This window comes from Arvicola amphibius, chromosome 15 (genome assembly GCF_903992535.2).
Source record: "Arvicola amphibius chromosome 15, mArvAmp1.2, whole genome shotgun sequence".
Lineage (NCBI taxonomy): Eukaryota > Metazoa > Chordata > Mammalia > Rodentia > Cricetidae > Arvicola > Arvicola amphibius.
In genome coordinates, this window is record NC_052061.1 from 54830393 (window position 1) to 54850914 (window position 20522).

The window sequence follows — 20522 nt, forward strand, 5'->3', positions numbered from 1 at the left end:
GGCTTCTCCACTCACTACTTCTAGCATTTGAGAAAACAGTCCTTTTTATCCTCAGCACCTTCAGCTGTAAGAGGAAGACACTGGTAATTTAGCTATTAAGATAAGTGCTTAGAACTGACGTGGCACATGGTAGGTTTTAAATAAATTATTGTGTGCCATGTTGTGGTTACTCTTATTTCTTTCTCTTTCACTAATAGACAATCAATGCAGGAATCTTGCATTTGTCATATGTGATAACGCTTTAATTTTTCCCATTTACTTATATTATGTGTGTTTTGCCTGTGTGTATATATGCATACCATATATACGACTGGTACTCATGTATGTCATTGGTCCTCATGAAGGTAAGAAGAGGGCACTAAATACCCTAGAACTGAAATCAAGGATGGTTTCAAACCATCATGTAGGTGCTAGGAATTAAACCTGGGTCTTTTGTAAGAGCAATATGTGTTATTAATGTAGTCCACATATCCTGCTTGTTAGGTAGCTCTTGAGTGTGTCCACTTAAATTATTTAGCAACTTTATAAGTTGGATTAAGACCACCTCTTGTCCTGCATGAGGCTCCTTTATGTTCTCTTCCAATCCACTCTCCACAGAGATACTAGATAAATCTTCCAGAAAAGCAAATCTGTTTATATGACTTGTCTTTTAAAAACATTTATTTATTTCATTATTTGTATATGTGTGTGCAACTATGTATGCATGTGTCCCATGTATATGTAGGGGCCCAGGTATGTCAGAAGAGCCACTGGATCCCTGGGATCAGAATTATAGACGGTTGTAAGATACCATTTGGGTGTGGGGAACTAAACTTGGATCTTCTATAATAGCAGTTGCTGCTATTAACTGCTGAGCAATCTCTGTAACCCCATGACCTGCATTTTGGGTTCACTTTAGTAATTTTTCATTGACCTTGGGCTAAAACCATCCTAAAGTTCCCACTTCATGGGACCCTGCCTGTCTTCCCGGCGTTTTCTTTTTCTTCTCTTTCTGTATCATCATTCCTTCTCTACCCACCATCATGGTTTCCAGGACTTCAGGTGTCCATGTGTTTCCACACTCGGGATCTTTGCACGTACTATCTTGTTAATTCTTTATCTGGCACTCATACACCATGTGTAGCAACTTGCACTTTATGTCTCCATGTAATACATTTTATCACTTAAAACTATTGTTTATAGGTACAGTAGAATGAGATTCTTCGAGTCTAGAACCACGTGAGTCTCATCCACTAATTCTTTATTGTATCTCCACTAGACAGCATGGAGCTATTGCTATTATTTAATGAATAAACTCCACACACATATAAACACATTATATTTTTTGGTGCTTTTTGAAAACAAGGTTTTTCTATATATCCAAGGCTGGCCTGGAACTCATGGTCTTCCTATCTCAGCCTCCCAAGTATTGTAATAACAGCTGGGTGCCGGTATGCCCAGCTTGAACTCAGTATCTTCCACCAATAATTAGCCTAAAGCCTTAGTGACTCCATTATGCAGCGACTTAAATATTTCCCGTTTGTCCAGCGATTTATGATCTTGAAGACACTTTCATACATACTCACTTATAATGGCCTTGGACAGGGCTCCGAAAACTCTATTTGGATTGTGCATCTGGAGAAGACCTGGTAGAGTTCCATAATTAATGCAAGAGGAAGCAGGAGATCCTGATACCCACTTCTCTCGTCTCCCTCTCCACCACTATCACGTTTTCTCACATGTAGAGACGAAGCGTGGCCAAAAACACTTGTGAGAAAGAAAACCCTGCTGGGTAGAGGCAGATTCAACACTGGGCTGAGAAACAGCTGAGCTGGTCACAGATCAGAGGGTGAAGAGAGGTCAGAGCTGGAGCTGAGGAGAGAGTGATAGTCTCATGACTGAGTAAGATACTCAGTGTGGGAAGAAGTGTCCATTGAGCCCACTGTAGCCAGGCACCTACTAGAGGCAATATCTGTCATTTTGTGTTGTGAAATCCAAATGCCATGCAATCTGTTCTACATGCGGAGGAGAAAGCAAGGCACATGAGAATACACATCAGGAGGGTTTTGTTTTAGCTCATCTGCCAGTGTTATGTGTGATCATGTGTGACAGCCTTCTGCAGGATGAAGACTAGCAGTTCTTGAACAACAGAGGTCAGTGGGGCAGATGGAGTAGATATATTTCTTCACTACAAAATATCCTTTGGGTACATGCCCTATTCCAGACCTTCCTGTGGGGATAGGCACTTATAACAGTGAATAAAGCAACCATTTTCCTGGTTTTTGTGGAAGATGAGGATGAAAAGGAGGAATTAGAAGAGAATTCTGTCCCTATAACTGTATATAATAATATAGTGGCAGCAAACTATCCATTAAATTAAAATAAGACACAATAGCAAAAATGTGTGTAGTTCCTTAGTTATGCCAGCTGCGATTCAAGGGCTCATGAGCCCCATGGGACTGATGGTTGCCATACTGGAGACTACAGACACAGAACTGTATTGCTACAGAAGGTTCTGGATAGTGCTGACATAGATGGAACTATTTAGGTTAAAATCTTTCTTTAAAAATAAATAAGCTAGTCTCCATTTGGATTTGGGGGAAGAGATAAGAGACTTCATGAGGGAGCTTTGCCAAAGCAAAGTGGCAATGTGGATAGTTTGGGTGGCAGGAAGGATGAACAGTCACATGGAAGAGCAGTTAGTGATCACTCTGAGCTCTAGCCTGAGGGGTCAGAGGAGGAAGTCACCTTAGACAAGTGAAGATGTGTTAGATTGTCACTTTTGTGACAAAATACTTCACATAAGCAAATAAAAAGGAGTGGGGTTACTTTGGCTCATGATTTCAGAGGTTTGAGTCAGTGGTGGCTTGGCCACGGCACTTGTTCTAAACATCATGGCAGTAGGAGTCTGTGTCACTCGGTGACAGGAAGCATGGGGGAGGGAGGAAGGAGAGAAGAAGAAGAGGAGGAGGAAGAGGAGAATGAAGAGGAGGAGGAGGAGGGGAAGAGGAGGAGGAAAAGGAGGAGGAGGAGGAGGAGAAGGAAGACGAGGAGGAGGAGGAGGAGGAGGAGGAGAAGGAAGAAGAAGAAGAAGAAGAAGAAGAAGAAGAAGAAGAAGAAGAAGAAGAAGAAGAAGAAGAAGAAGACTTGAGAACATGTCCGTTTGTCACCTACTTCTTCCAACTAGCCTCCACCTCCTGAACCCTACCAGTTTCTGAACCTTTCAACAGCACCGCCATCTAGAAACCTCCATTCTACACATGAACCAGTGGAGAACATGACACACGAAAACCAGGACACTGGTTGTGTTGCTATTTCTTCTTACAACTCAGGAAGCAAACAAAATTTACAAATCTTAGAAAGCTCCTGAAACTTATAAGACCCACAGTAGCAATCACTGGGCAGAGGAGACTTTGAAGGATAGCCGAGACTGTGCTGCCCAAGAGCTATGCAGGAGCTCCAGGGACGCAGTTTTCCCCAATGCTGAGTGAGCTTTCTAGGGATGCAACTGCTTTTCAGTCACCTGTTCTGATGTAAGAAAGTCCTCCTTGTAACTTTGTAAGTAACCCTAATACATTCACGGGCTTTGTTTCTTTGACATGTCTTCAGTGTCCTTTCTGAATAAATATAGATAATGTCCATACATGCTCAGGAAAAGTCACACAACACAGAGAAATGATGGTTTTAGGCAGAATCTGTTTCAAAACAAAGAAAAGCCAGGTCTGGTGGCACACATCTGTAATCTCAGGTCTCAGGATGCCAAGGCATGAGGGTAGATAGTTTGGGGCCAGCTAGTCTACATATCAGGCTCTGGTCCATCAGACTATGTATGGAAAAAGGAAACGCGGTCTACAATCACAATAGGGTTTTAGTCAAGCACAGAGAAGAAAAACACTGGGTCATTCCCAAGAAAAAGGATGGTCCTGGAGTTCATTATGACAAGTGACATAATCTAGATCCAGAAAGATGGATGGAACATGATTTCTCTAATACCTGGAATCTAGATTTATCCTTAAAAGGCATGAGAGTAGACTAGGACTGCTTGGGTAGAGGAAGAGTGCCTGAGTGTATGGGGGATGGGAGGGCGGTGGGCAAATTATATGATACGGACATGTGAAAATACCACGACGAACTCTATCATCTTGTGCAAAGAATACACATACACTAATAAAAACAGCAACTTGGCAAAGGAAATCAAAGAAGAAGGAGTTCGGTGATATATAGTCGGCTGTAGAAGATGAGAGGGTGGAAGGTGAAGGGACAGGAAACTAAGGGAGGGACACAAAGCAAGGGTGGGATTTCATAGGGAGAAAGAGGAGATAGAAGGGAGGGGGAGGGAGAGAGAGAGACCAGTGGGGAAAAGAAAGGGAGCTGTTTTATCTGGATAATCTGCTCCCTTTGGGCTAGAGAAGTATTAGGTTACCTGTGTCATCATTAGCCTGATGTGCCTTGTTTTTCAGTATTGAAATATGGAGGATCTGAGTTTGTTTGTTTTTAGAAGATGCTTAGTGATGAAATCTGAAAGTCGAATTAAAATGTATTTCTGACTTCTCTTTAGGCATGTTTCTAAGGACCCCCACACCAGCTCTTGTGCCAAAGGTAGCCCCTACCTGGTGGCTTTTCTTTTGCATGTATTGATTCCCAAGGAGCAGCTGACATTGTGGCTTGACTCCATATTCAGGGTGTCTGTGCCCAGCAGCATGAGAGGCATCCTCTTTCCAGTCAGGAGAGGCAGAGGGGTGGCTGTGAGAAGGAACTAAGTGAGCCATGGTCAGAAAGGAGACCATGAGATGGGGCCGGTGAACCAGGGCCCTTGAGTCTGGCTTCTGCGACCCTGGTGAGGTGATCTGCTCACCTGCTCCTTTCCCATCTACCAGCTGAGAAGGCTGCTGATATGTACATACTCAGGCCCTGGAATGTTCTCTTGTTCTTTTCTGTAAGATCAGCAGCTAGATTGTCAACCCTCAAAGCTGTGTCTGAAATAGAGACAGTAGCAATGCTGATGTACCTTATATAAATAAAATGCACCAAATAAATAAATAAAAATTGTGGGGCTGGGGAGATGACTCAGTGGGCAAATTGAATTAGGTCTCCAGAACCCACATAAAAAAGCCAGTCATGGGATTACAGTGTGCATGCAACCCCAGCACTGGGGAGACAAAGACAGGAGGATCCTTGGCACTCACTAGTGAGCCAGTTTAACCTACTTGGTGATCCCCAAGCCAATGAAAGATGATGTCTTAAAAAGCAAGGCAGATGGCAGTTGAAGAATGACAACTGAGCTTAGCCTCTGGCCTCCATATAGGTTCATGTGCACACATTTGTGTACCTGAATACACCACACGCACTCTTAAGAAGTGAAGTCATAGTCTCAGCCAGACATGGAACTCCCAATCAGTCAGGACCATTGACACAGGTAGAGTGGTGGTAGCTAGTAAGGAAGGCTCCAACATAGGAAGAGAAGGGGTTACAGCTTAGGTTGCTGCCTTCCAAAGAGGCACTGGACACTTCTATCCTGAACCCAGGAATCCAAGAATGATTAGAGAGATGGTGAGAAAAAAATTTGCATTTTGATGAAAATCCAATTAAAGGAACAATTATCTGGGAGCACACTCACACCACACTGTGCTCCACGAGTTTCAGAAGGCTGCTAAATGGGATGGGCCTGTACCCTGAAGGAATTTAAAGTGTGGGGGTGGGGCAGGCGGTGGAGGGGGTACTAAGAAAACAAGAAGGGTGAGGTGGGGCTGAGGAAACATCAGAGTATGTCAGTTTCTTGTGCCTGAGGTTTAAAAAGAAATCTACAAAGGGCAGTTTCTGCAACCACCTCCCCCAATTTCTCCAACAGCCCCTGTGCCCCCAAATGCCCTGCTGCAGGAAGGGGAATTGAAAACCTTTGGTAAATAGTGACTTTCCCTCGTAAATCATATTTAAATGAGACAGCTGTATTTTTGTACTTAGTGCTTAGCCAAATCCTATTTAATTAACCTACTTAGACTTGTTGATTGAGGTTAATTAGACCCTGGGATTGATGTTAATTGCCAATGCTATAGGCAGCACATTTTGGATTTGGCAAAAAAAAAAAAAAAAAAAAAAGGTAGAGATCTATTTTCTAGCAGGCGTATCCTTTGGTTTATTCTTCCTATCCCTTCCCAGACAGAAAAGCATCCCTCTGTCCCCAGCTGCCTTTGCTTTTGTTTGGGCAGTGGCTTATTAAAAACCATGATTCCATTATGGTTCCTGATTGCTTAGGTATGACTACAGATGTCCTCTTATTGTTCCTTCTTTTCCCCTTTCTTTTCTCTTTTTGCCCCCAACACATGCACATGGGAGTGCCAACACACACACACACACACATATACACACACAAACACAAAGAGATAGATAGAGACATATACACAGTGCACACACAGACGCATGCATGCACACATGCATAAGTACACACTCATACACATAAGCACACACACAAGGCACAAATATGCCCGCATACATGCACACACAGGTACATACTCTGCAGGCTGCTTCTCCTAGGTATATTCTCTGAAGCACCATGGCTTTTCTCTGGCAGCGGCTTGCAGAACACTCTAGATTTGTACAGAAATGAAGTCATTCTCTGGCAAGATGCGTGAGCAGGCATGTAGTCTGGAGGAGGGCACAAGGGAGAGAAACACAGGAGAGAAAAAGAGAAAAGTTCACACTCACAGTGGCAATGTACAAGGGTACCACAGTGCTTCCCTTATTTTGTTTAGAGAAAGGAGTTTAAATTTAGGAGGAGAGGAAAGAGGAGAAAAAAGAGGAAGAGTGAGGAAGAGCATGACAATTCAGCTTAGTCCTAAAATTCTGTTAAACTGATCACAGCACAGGCCCCATCTGCACCCAATAAAGAGGAAAGCTAAGGCCCTCTAAGTAGAAAACAATGCCGTTTCTCACAGAATGTTCTTTTAATTTAGAAATTTTGATTAAAATTATATTTTCCACAGAAGCTAGTGCTAGATTCTTTGATGCTGATTGAATCTCAACGAGGGCTTTAAAATACCCAATATTTTGGGCTAAGTGTCATGTAACCTCCTTGTGCTGCTCCTCCCTCCGCCCTCCTCCTCCAGTACCAGCTGCTCTTCTACTCAGTTCAGTTCAAGAAGCCTGTTGTGTTGAAGATGCTCTCTGTACATGTGTACATGGAGATGTGTCTATGTGTCTGGAATTCTGGATACATACAGAATACCTAAATGAACGTGAACTTGAACCTCAGCTGGGGTGCTATGGGTGTAAAATGCTCACCTTCTTCCTGTCACCCTGGTCACCTGTCACCACTTCCTTTTGTTCTTCTGGGAGCAAATGCAGAAACCCATTGATGACATGCAGTAAGCAAGTGATAGAATCATTGTGGATGTGTGTATGTAAGCCTCCCCTGGAGCACTGTGGTTGTGAGATTTGGCCATGGGAGTGTACCTGGTGGGCAGGTCATTCTTTTGCTTTGCATAGATTTATGTGTTTGTGTGTTTCTGTCGAAATCCCACCTTCTCATTTCAAAAGTCTGGGAAATAAGCTGAATCTTAGCATCTCAATCACCCACTTTGTTACCTAGCCATTTTAGAGGGTTTTTGTTGCTGTAACAGCATACCTTATACCCAACAGGGAGCTGGAATAAGGTACTAGTAGATGTATATGATCAATTTATAAATATGTATGACATTTTCAAGGAATAAAAATAATATTAAAAACAAAAACTACAAGAGCACTGGACTTTCCTTTTATAGAGGCATTGGTCCACCAGTGGAGGACTGTCAACTCTTTCTGCCACAGTCATATGGCCAGGTCCAAAGTACACCTTACTCTTTCCCTAAAGCCTTGTGTTGGAGTTCCCAGTGATAATCTAGTTAACGTTGAAGTGTCTACGTTGGCCAACATGAGGTATCTTGAAGCTCTCACTAAAGTGGGTTTATTCAGTCTCAAAGAATACATCAGGAATATTCTCATGAATTTGTACAGAAGTATTATTTATTTATTTTGAGACAGGTTAGCTCAGCTGTCCTCTAATTCACAGAACTCTGCTCTTCTGTTTGCATCTCTTGAGCACTGGGATTGCAGCTGTGCACCTGCATGCTCAGTCGATTCAGTGCTGGGCAAGCACTCTGCCTACTGTACTATAAAAAGTATTATAATGTCCCCACCCATCTTTATTTTTATAATACTTTCTAAACGTTCTGTTAAAAAAAAATGGCATGTTCTACTCAGAGGGCTCTTACATTGCCTTTTTCAGCTAGTGTGAAAGAATGGGGACGGCTCTACGGTCACCTGTGTATTGTTTAATATTCAGGCCAACTCGCTCCTGAGCCAAAAGAGTCAGATTAGTACATGAGCATCTTATAAAAGGCTTGTTTATTTCTGTGTGTATTAGCTTAATGGTTTAAGTCCTAAAAGCAGATTTTCAGTTTCTGATCTATAATCTTCACAAAGTAGGTTCTTAGTATTAATAGAAGTGCTGCATGTATTTTCAGGGTTATTCTGTCAATATTCTGCATCATCATTCTTATGCTTAGAGGATGTGTTTTCAGAGAAGGCACCGGCCTCTGACTTTAGGAAGCTCACAGGTCTCAGCAGGAGAGCTTAGGATTGAGGTAGAGTTTGCTGGAGACAGGACAGGAGGGACAGCTTAGCTGAGAGTCTAAGGAGTTAGCGCAAAGTTTCCTTTTCTGACTTTTAAAAATGTGAGTGGATGTGTGTGTGTGTCTGTGTGTGTACATGTGCACGAGTCATGCACATGCATGTGTGCATGAGAGTATGTGTGTATGCTTGCATGTGTGCATGCGTATGGAGCTCATGGGTCAATCTCAGATGTCATTCTTTGGGAGTCATCATCTTGATTTCTGAGAAAGGATCTCACCAGTTTGGTGGAGCTCACCAGTTTGGCTTGGTTGGCCAGTCAATGAGCTCCAGGGAGCAGTTTGTTTCCATCTCAACATCACCGTGCTTGAGAGTTTATCTTACCATATTTGGCTCCTTAACCTGGGATCTGAAGATAGAACTCAGGTCTTCAGCTTGTGTGGAAACTGAGCCATCTCCCCAACCCTAAGCAGCAAAGTCTCCTGGACATGAAAACTCCAGAGGATCATCTAAGTAGCAAGCAGGGAGCAGATGGGGGTTGAACATTGGATTTAGGGAGACACTGAAAGTATTTTAACTTCATGGTGCCTTCATTGTTCTCACACTTACCAATCACACTGCCATGTTTATTAAGGGCCCCAAGTTGGTTAAGTGTGATGATTCGCTTTAATTGTCAAGTTGTCTCAATCTAGAATCTCCTAGAAAAAGAATCTTGTCAAGGGGTTTTCTACTTTAAGTTGGTCTGTGGGTGTTTCTGTGGAGGAACTTTTAAATTATATTAATTGATATGGAAAGATGCAGCTCATTGCGGGCAGCACCATGCCTTAGGCAGGGAATCCTGACCTGCATAAGACTGGAGACATTGAGCATAAGCAAGGAAGTGGTGAGTACAATGTGCTCATTCATTTCTCTCTGCTCTTGGTTGTGGATGTGATCTGAGTAGCTGGACCAAGTCCCACCTTGTCTTTCTGACAATGATGGGGTGTAACCTGGAATTTTTAGGTGAAATAAATACCCTCTCCCTAAGTTGCTTCCTTTCCCCTAAGTTGCTTTTTTGTCACGGTATTTTATCATAGCAACAGAAATGGAACTAGAAAAAAAATGTAAACAAGGTATGTTTATATCTAATTTCTGTTTCTTCTACTTCCAGAAAATGCTTGACTAGATGACTATGCTATGTATTCATGTGTTGCAAAGTCTGTATTGCTATCCACCAGGAAATTTTAATTTGAATGACAACTAACCACTATAGACTGAGAAGGAAGAAGAGAGTTAAAATTGTAGGTGAATCTAGTTGTTTGTTGGTTTTGTATTTCAATACTAAATTACTTTTAAATAGCTGACAGAGATGTGTTTTTAACCTTTTCACCTAACAAAATAAAATGAAGACTTTCACAGAGAGAAACAGACTTCTTGAGACTGAATTCTGAAAGGAAAGCATGTGTTGATTGCTCTTGGAAGGATTTGCTGTGACTGCTGTCGGAATCATGGCTGTCTTCATGGCCTTTGACCAATGGGAGTGGGGATTTTAAGCCTGGCAAGATTTTTTTTTTAAGACTTTGAAATGGACTTTATTCAAAACTCGATCTATGATCTACCAAGTTAGCGTTTTCCACCAACTCGGGGAGCAGAGACCTTCACAGGCTTCACAATCTTTTGTTTAGGTGCTGCTTTTGTGGGGGCCTTGGCAGCAGCCATTGCGGTCTTCTTGGATGCCTGCTTAGCCTTTTTTGCTTCCTTGGCAGCCCTGATGGCCTGCTCTCGCTGGGCTTTCCTAACTTCTGGTTTCTGATTCCTCTTGGCCATTATATCAGCAAGGGATGCACCAGTGATGGCCCGCTGTGGAATTTGACTGCGCGGCAGGTTCTTTTTTTTTTTTTTTTTTTATTTCTTCCGACTGTTCTTTTTTGTGTTTCCTTCTGTACAGGACAGTCCAGTTTATCTGCCGGGGATTCCTTTTGGACAGGAACGCGGACTCGCATTTTGCATTAAGAAACTGGAAAACCTTTCCGTCAGTCAGTCCTGGCGTAGCGCCGTCCGTGTTCGGGGTAGATCTTGTACCCGCTGAAACTGCACAGCTCGGCCTTCATGATGAGAGCTGCCGCCCGGTCAGAGGAAAGATGGCGAAGAGAAAGTAAGATTTTTTTTTTAAATGGTAAGTTGAGGACGTCATGACCTCCTCTGTGGTTGACTGGGAGACTTCACAGTTTGTCATATATCAGATATCTGGGTAACAAAGCTGGACATTCCTTGTGAGGGCCAAGGAGCTTTAGCTGAACACTTTTTGACTGGGGATACTATTCTAGTTCCAGCTTGGACTTGACTAGGAGTTCTTTAGTTCTGATTCTGTATTTAAAGCCCACTGATCCAAGCTGTGGAGCACAGAGGAGGTGACTTGTCTGGGAAATGTGAACAGCATACACACACACACACACACACACACACACACACACACACACACACACACCCCAAATAGGCAAATAAATACTATTTAGAAACAGAAAGAAGGAGTCTAGAGAAGAATAGCCTCATCTCTCACCATTGGGTCACAAATGAATGTGTTAGAAAACTGCCACTACCTACCTAAATCACTAGAGTAGCAGTCTATTGACCAGGTTATGAAGGGACAGAAAAAGCCAAGAGTCCATGTCAGGGTGTGTACTCTGACCTGTTGACAGCTCCTACCTGTGAAGTCAAAACTTACAAGGATTGGTTATCATGACAGCTTAGCTTTGTCCTGCTGCTGCTGCTGCTGCCTGCTGCTGGCAGTAGAAGGTGAAGAGAGGGCGTGGTGGCTGGAGCAGTGCACTGAGTATTGCATGCCCAAGAGAAACATACTTGCAGATCTTGTTCCTGCAAATGCCTTCTCTTGAAGAGTGGGCACCACACGCATACTTATGGGCACAGGGTCTTTTATGACAACTATCAGTCACTCACCCATCGTAGAGTGGGAACTGAGGACTTCTGAGGTTTATTCATGAGCGTGTGGAAAATGAGCATGTGGAAACGTGAAATTGAGATGTAAATTTCTGCCTTCAGATTGAATTTTCCTTTTATTTATTAAAGCTGGAACTCATTTCAAAAAGCTGAGGGAAATTTTGAATGAATTTAAAAGTAAATTAAGGGGAAATACTTACCTAAGTGTTAAATTGCCAGTCATTATGTAACATTCACAGACAGTAGAATTAGCTCAAATTTAGACAGAATAAAACTGAAAAAAACCTTCTAAGTGAGTGAAATAAATGTAGTTAGACATTGATCTAATTTGTGTGGGGAGATCTCTAAGTTGCTGTGAAGAATTCTAAATGTTCCCAACACAAAGTTATAAAAACCTTGTAGCCACTTCTGATTGTTACATATTGTATGTTTTGAGATATCACACTGTACCTTATAGCACTTACGGTCATTATGTGTCAACTAAAATAAGGGAGTTTAAAAAATTATCCTAGCACTTGTGGGGCTGGGGCATGAGGATGGTGAATTTGAGGCCAGTTAGTGCTTTATAGTGAGACCATGTGTCAAACAAAAAAAATCAGATTTTCCACATAAGTTGAAAGAAAGAGGTCCTGAGGTGCTTGTCAATAAGGAGTGCTTATTCAGAAGCTGGTTCGAGACTTCTGCTCAGTTCTAGTTTCTAGTTCAGAAAACATGGTGCCCAGTGGCTGGGTCTACAGGGAATGGGGTCGTAAAACATGTGCAAAAAAGTCTCTTTGATGGCTTTCATTTAAACTCTCTGTGCCCCTCACACCAACAGTTCTGGAGATGTTCGATGATGTCATTGAAGTCCAGAAACTAGCGAGCTGTGCCACAAAGGGACAGTGTGCTCTTTTCCCCAAGATACACTGACAGAATAAGCTCTTGTGTGGATGTGTGAAGAGCTGATGGTTAAATCCTCTGCCTTCTTCCCAGAGCCCCTCCTGGCTCAGACTTGGTCTGAGCATCCTCTGTCCTCTCAGCTAGTGGTAGAAGACGAGGGTCTGTGTATCCATCAGTCTGCATGGCCAGTTCACCCCTAGGAAGACAGGAGGACCCTCCCGCCCCCCCTTACTTGTTTCCCCAGCTTCCGCTAAGATGAGGATGAGCTGTCATAATTTGAAGAACTACAAGCAACGAGTTGCTTTATGCTTTAATCCATAAATAAACATTTCTTCCTTTGAACTTCATTAAATTTGGACATGTTTTCAGTTTGAAGCTGTCTGGCCTCCCTATCATTCAGACATATAAAACTATAAAACTAGCAATTAATTTAGGTCTATTGGAGTACTGGTGGTCTAGCAGCAGTGAGTTTATGCCAACAAAAGCAGATGGAAACCTCAACCACAGAGACATAACACTTAAATAAGAAAATTATCAAGTGTTCTGCTCAGTGAAGAAGGGAGGCTATCTTCTACTGTTCCTGGTGGGATCCATCAGCATTTCCAACTTTTTAAAAGAATTTTGGAGGCAAGGATTGTCCAAAAATTATTTCCTTCACATTTATTCATGTGAATAAAGCAACATTTGATGAAAACTTAAAATCTAAACCGAGAGCTGGATAATTACAGATATATTGACAATATTTGGCTGTATGTGGTACGGCACATATGTAATCTCAGCACTGAATAGGCTGAGAGGGAAAATCATGAGTTCAAGGCCAGCCTGCTCCAGTCCTGTGTATGTGTAGGGGGATGTGAATGCATGTGTGTCTCTCTGTGCATGTGTGCACGCGTGTGCACATATATGTATGAGTATGTGCATGCAGGTGTATGTATATGTGTATGTACATATGTTTACAGGTGTGTGGGGTATAAAAGATCTAAGAGATAGTGAATAAGTCCTAAAAGTGGGATAAGCCATCTTTCAAGCACACAAACCTCTAATAGACTGGGGAGATGTCCCAGTCAAGGAAGTGCTTGCCTCACCAACCTGAGAACCTGAACTCAATTCTCAGAATGGGTGGCATACACCTGTAATGCTAATCATGGAAGGATGGAATGCTGAGACAGAGAGATCTGGAAACTCACAGGCTATACCCTGCTCTGGACGATGATGTTCCAAGCCACTGAGAAGCTGTTTCAAATAAAAAGTGGACAGTAACTGAAGACCAATTTGCATTGGCATCTGAGGGTGTCCTCTGACTTCTACATGAACAAAGTGCATGTGCACATTCGCCTACTTGTACCCAACATATCCCTGAAATGACAGTTAGCTGAAAAACGATTCTCTACATCTGTGAAAGCCGGACTCTTAGATACTGTTTGACTTCCCCCGATTGGTCATAAATAGCATAACAACTTCTGTTTTGGTCCCTTGGACTCCCTTTTTGGAAGGAGAGGGCCAGCTTTCTGTGAAAATATATTCTAGCAGTCCTCCAGGGAGGCTCAACCAGCAGTCAGCAGGAACTTGCCAGTGTGATGTGTGAGGTCCCAAAGAAGTGGCTCCTCCAGCCCCGGTGGCTTTTTCAGATTCCTGGTGGCTCCAGCTGGCATCTGCTGCGAGTGCCAGAACCATCACACAGGCTGTTCTCAGGTCCTGTGATTTGTGATTACTTTTGGTTTCAGCAGCTAAGTTTAGGGAGTGGTTTTTCGCATGGTGGCAGATAACAAATACATTGAGTATGTGGAATGGGCCCTGTGCTAATCAAAATGGTAAGCAGGAGTGGCCATGCCTTTGACCTTCCAGAGTTTATATACTGCCAGAAGAGAGTGAGAGACCATCTAAATGTGGGGCCAGATTTATTCTTTTGAGCAACAACTTACACTGAAGCCAGTAAAGACTGAAGAAAGAAGTCCAGGCTCAGGCCTCTAATTCCAGCACTGGGATTACTACACATGTGTGGGTGTGCCTGTGGAGGTCAGAGGTCAGCCAGGTGTGGTGTCTCATGCCTTTAGTCCCACCACTTGAGAGGCAGAGGCAGGAAGATCTTTGTGAGTTTGAGGCCTTGTCTACATAGTGAGTTCCAGGACAGATAGGGCTGCATAGAAAGACCCTGTCTCCAAGCAAAACTAAACAAATAGTGGTTCTTAGGATGAGGCTCAGGTCCTCATCTTTATAAATCAAGTATCTTGCCAACTGAATTATCTCCCAAGCCCTCATTAGCATATCTTTTTTTTTTTTTTTCGAGACAGGGTTTCTCTGCGGCTTTAGAGCCTGTCCTGGAGCTAGCTCTTGTAGACCAGGCTGGTCTCGAACTCACAGAGATCCGCCTGCCTCTGCCTCCCGAGTGCTGGGATTAAAGGCGTGCGCCACCACCGCCCGGCTCATTAGCATATCTTAATCATTCTTGTGAACTATCCTCTTTGCTGGGCACTGTGAAGTTCAAATTTCCCTGGAACCCAGTGTAGCATGATATCACTACAACCCAGAAAGTAGGGTTTCACGTGTATACAGAATATGCACATATGACCCCCAGGGCCACTGTCTGTCCATGCTGTGCAGCAGAAGGGAGGTGACTGGACAGTTGGAAGGTTAGAGGTCAGTGATCACAAGCTTACCTTGTGCTTGCCATGTGCTAAGATGAGGACTGTGCATATCTTTGTGTGCATGTACGTATGGATATGTGTGAAGGCCAAAGGTCAACCTTAAGTATTGTTTTCCAGTAGTCACATACCTTATTTTTATAGGGCAGGGTCTCTCACTGAGACCCTGGGCTTGCCAATTAGGCTAACCAGATTTTGTTTCTGTTCTTGTTGATTCTTTTGTAGATGATTGGGATCAAATACTGACCCCAAGCTTGTGCAAGCACTTTACTGATTGAATTCCACCCCTGATGCCCAGTTTGACTCACATCTTAATTCAATTAGTACAGCGTGTACCTGGATAGGTAGTAACAGTATTTGTCTTTCACAGATCAGCAGCAGAGACACAGGAATTTAAATAGAAACATTGACTATACCATTAAGAACAGGTCTATATACGTACCTTACAATGCCAAACGCAGGCAACATAGTGTTGGTTTTATTTTTTGTAGTTGTATCTTACAATAATTGTCCAAAAAAGACCAAAATGTCCAGGCTGAATTGGGAAAGTTCAGGAATGACACAGTCAGTCTTGTCTACTGTTTTCTTTCTACCACCATGTTTTGAAAGCAAAGTGCTGGAAACATTGCATAAAACCAAGGCTGGCTTCAGTTCAAGGCCTATTTCTAGACCATAGTGGTTTGGACCACGTTGAAGGAGATTCTGGATGTTTGGATGCAGAGACAAAACTAAACCTCAGCAAACTGAGAAATGACAAACAAACTGAAGATTTTCAAATTATGGGATGGCTTTGGAACCATGGGCAGAAGTCCAGGCAGGCAGGATGTGATTCCCAGGCCTCAGTCTAAAAAGCACGGTTTTTGTTTTTCCTTATTCTCCTCTAAAGTGCAATTCCTGCCTGGGTCTGTCAGCAGCAGCAATTAGAACAACTTATTTTTGTCAGTTTCCTGTTAAAGCGCTTCATAAAAATGCTGACACAGGCTTTCAGTAGCCGTGCTACCAAAAGGATACCTCTTTTGTACTTGTGTGGGTCAGCACACATGTGGGAGTACACACAGAAGCTAGAGATCAGTCTTGGGTCTTGTTCCTCATGGTGCCATCCACCTTGTTTTTTTATACAAAGGCCCTTCATTGGCATGGATTTTTTTTTTTCAATTAGGCTACTCTGACTGGCCAGGGAGCCTCAGGAATCCTCCTGCCACTGAATGGCTAGCAATGGAGTTACAGGCATGCAACAGCCTGCCAACATTTATATAAGGTTCTCATGCTTGCAGTCAGCATTTTACTAACTGAGACATTTCTCCAGCCCATGTTTCTTATACATTCAAAAGTGGTTAATGGTTTATGGTTACCAGTCTTCATAAATATTTGAAATAACTATCACACAAGTTAATCAGTGATTAGAACAATTGAATGTTATGTAATCAGAATCACTGCACTAAATTTTTCTTGAGTACTTCTTATAAACAGGATTCACACTGAGCCCTAGGGACAGAGGTGATTGTCACATGGGTCCTATCCTTATGGGGATTATAGTGTTTGAGGGGAAGAAGGGAATTGATAAACTGAACCCCTAAAGCTTTGGGTCTCTGATACTGTTGAGAGTAGGGGATAGGTGGTAGGTGCTGTACTACGATTCCTCTGTGTGTGTGTTTGTGTGTGTGTGTGTGTGTGTGTGTGTTTCACAGAAGAGGAAACTGAGGCTCCTGCAAAGGAAATGGCAAATCTGTGATGTGAATGCTAATGTCTTTCCTTAGGCTTCCCCACCTCCCATGCTTCTGGATGTGTGCCTGCAAGCTTACTCTTCTATCTGAAAACCCCAGAAAGCTGGGCTATCCACTAGAAGGCCTGCGTGGGGTACAGCAAGAGCTCTGGATGCTTTCTACACTTAGAGATGTGTTCTTGGAAACAGGACGGTGATGGAGGACCGTGGGTGTTTCCTCTGTCTTGGCAGGGCCAAGCCTATTCCTCAGACTGCTGGTGTGGGTGAAGGGAAGGCTTCATGTGCAGCCAGGACTACCTCTGTCCTGTGCAGAGAGATGACTGGAGAGTAATCTGTGTCATGGATTTTTAATGACTTAGATTTAAAAAGTCCCTTCAGAAGGTGAGGAAAATCCCCCATTAATTGAGTCCCGCTGCTCAGCTTCCTTTCCTTCTTTTCCTTGGTCCTCAAGTGAAATATGGCTGGAATATCAGCTGTCAGATGATGAATATTTAAAGAAAATTCTATTATGCACCCAAGGTTCACTCAGCTCGATAATAAGAGTAATGAGGATGGTTACCTTTAGGGAGAGGAAGTGAGATCACTCTTGCCACTTACCAAGGCTGGTGACAGGCGTCTGCACAGAACAGGGACCATGTCTGGGGAGCTCACAGCTTCCTGTCTCAACTTCACCTGGTAGGAAAAAGAACCCTTCAATGCTTGAGAGTGCTACCGGTGGCAGAGAACTGCCCAACCCTATTTTTATTTCCTTGGAGGATTGTTGAATTAGATTCAGTCAACTGTTGGATGAAGTTTAATTAAACAAACAAAAATTTAAGATGAACCCTAATTCCATGTGAGTTCTGCATCCAAGTCTCCTGTTGCCTGAACAGAGAGAGACATCACAAGGGCATGAGAGGGGCAGCCAGATACACACTTTTCCTCCTCGACTTGGGTGCTCTGGGCAGATTCTGAGAGTCTGATTCTACATTTCAGAGGTGTAATCAGAGTGCAAAGGTCATCTTGCCTGGGGAGGAACACCAATGTAAGCCTGCAAGGATGTTTGTTCCCAGGCCTCTTAGAGTTTGACTTGGGCTGCTAGACTTTCCCTTGAGTTTAGAGTGCAGGTCTGGGTACCAGCGGATGGAGACGCATAGCTTTATGCTGATGCAGGGAATCGATAGAGCACGAAACACATCCAAAGGAAGAAAGCAGACTAGCTGTTTTCCCTCAGCCATGTTCATGAAGGCATAGCTGCTAATCCTGCAACTATGCTTGGCCAGGCTAAATGAAAATGCTGGTGGGTTTTGTTCATGTTCGTATAGATAATGACCGGGGTGGCTACAGCCAATCCCAGGTCAAAGGTGCTGCCTATTTCTCTTTTTTACTCCATGGTGTTGTCTCTCCTGTTGCATCCCTGGTCCCATATGTGCTTCTGAGGCACAGTTCCCTGGATGTGATGGCGGTGTGAGACACGTGGGTATGGGAACAGAGGGAGGAGCATCTGGGATGCTGGTGACCCCTGGGAAAGAAAGCTCATTGAACACTTTTACTTCTTATTTAGAGGGGGGCTCACTAAGTAGTTCAGGGGTCCTTGATCTCACAGTCATCTTGCCTCACTCTTCCGAGTGCCGGGGCCACAGGCAGATACCTCCACATCTGTCTTGGTGCTCTGTAAGCCTGACACAGATAGCGTGCACTGTGGGTCCCCATCAGACTGCAAGCAAGAGAATTTTAAAAAAATGTGAGAAATAATAGAAACGGCTGACTGCTTAGACAGGCATTCAGGGTTCCTCTGCAATGTTGTGGTATCCATCTTCAACCTACAGACTTAGCAATTCTGACAGACTTTTCTGTGAAGCAGGATTTTCTGGAGGACTGTCTTGTCTTGACAAAGTTCGTCAGGTTTTTTGTGTGTGTCCTGCTTGTCCAGTCTGGACAGAATACTGACAGCAGTCGAGGCAAAGGCACTTTCTTGCCCAGTGACTTACTTTTGCCACAAAGAAAGTAAACTCCATATGGAGTTTCTTCAGTGCCCATCATCTTCTCCAAAGTAGATTGGTGTTGCTAAAAGCAGATATGTCTCATTGTCATAAAGAAAAAAAAAACCTGTGTTATTAAAATATCTTAAATGCCATATTCTGCAGATCTCTGAAGTGTTTGAAGATGATTTGTCTTTCTAAAATATATCTTTGCTTGACCTTGAAAACATATCTAATAAGACTACATGTTTGATTGTAATAGGTGACTAATTACTAACCTGCATTTCTTTATTATCCTAATTAGTTTGTAATAGTAACACTCAAGGACTAGAAATTTGAATTACATTGTTAAATGATCTGTATAGGTACAATACCTTGAACAATATTAGAAATGTATATACAGTTTGTTCTAACAAAAATAACCTTAAATTTATATTAATAAACAAAACACCATATCAATGTAAAATGTTTAAAACTAGTAGTTGCTTTTTGGTTTAAGGTAGATTCAATAATCTATTTTTATCTTATTTCTATATCCCCCTTTTTCTTTTCAGAGTAGACTCAATAATTTACCTTTATATCCTATCATATTTATCCCCCTTTTTTTTCTTTTCAAAACAAGAATCCTGGATCTAAACTCCTTTGTTCAACTTTTTTCCTGACCATGACCAATAACAACTTGTAACCAACCACCCTAAACAATAACAAATGTCCATAACCTATTGAATGACCAAAAACCACCTACCTACCTCTTGAGAATGTGGACATCATGTTTATAAATTTACTTCCTGCTTTCTGAGGGCAATGACATCTTTAGGGAATCGTGAAAAAAATTGGGTTAATTGCCAAGTCTTAGGAGAGGTAGCTGTATCATTTGTTAGCCAGTCTCTATGTAATGGGAAAATGCAGGGCTTGTATAGGGTCCTGGCTAGCGTATTCTGTGAGGCTGGAACATCCCAGCTATTCACATCAAAATTGTCCTGAGTAGTTTCTAGCCCAAAGCTGATCTTTAGGTGATGTTTGTCAACTTAGTGGCACTATCATAGTCCTAGTGGAATCATAATTGTGGGGCCCTGTCCTCCTTTGGGAGATTTCAAAGGTCACTGTTGGACATGGTCTTGGTTCACTGCAGAAAACTTACACATTTTAAATGTCATATGCAGCAGATCTCAAAGAGGTTAAAGGATTGTACTTCATTATGTAATCGAGAGTACAAAACCTTAATTCTTAGCTACCTGATAGAGACCCAAACCCAAAGTCATATACAGGAAACAATATGGAGCCTTTTCTAGAATTAGTTAGTACTCTATATAACCACTAATATCATGACAAGAGGTTTTATACATATATATCTTATAAATTTTGAGATAATATTTATACCTTAAAAAGCTGTTAAAGAGTCAAAATAAAACCAAAGTATTATGAAATTAGTTGCAATAAAACAGTCCCTTATTATTGGCTTTTATTCTGTCCCATATCAGGAGGCTCTTGTAACATGAGACAGAGATTTTAGATTTTACTTTAACAAGCATGCTTAGGTTTAGAAAAACAGCGAGCCACAGTCCAACTCCAAAGCCAACTTTACTTTTTAACTGGACTAGGACTACAAAACGACCATTTGTAACTGTAGAGAACAGCAGAAACAAACATTTGGGTAGATTTATGGAATCCTATTGGAGATGTGATATACCAATAGGCCAATTTACTCTTTTTCTTGGATGTTTTTTCTGGATTTTTGTCATTTTTCTTCATATATCTCATTTGCCCAGTGGTCTTCAGACTCCTTAGCTGGATGTC

General features: G+C 42.4%; 1 pseudogene; it reads right to left on the reverse strand.

Annotated features, from left to right (window-relative positions):
* Nucleotides 1-10185: 10185 nt before the first annotated feature.
* On the reverse strand, nt 10186-10676 carry LOC119801619 (annotated as a pseudogene).
* Between the last annotated feature and the right edge of the window lie 9846 nt (nt 10677-20522).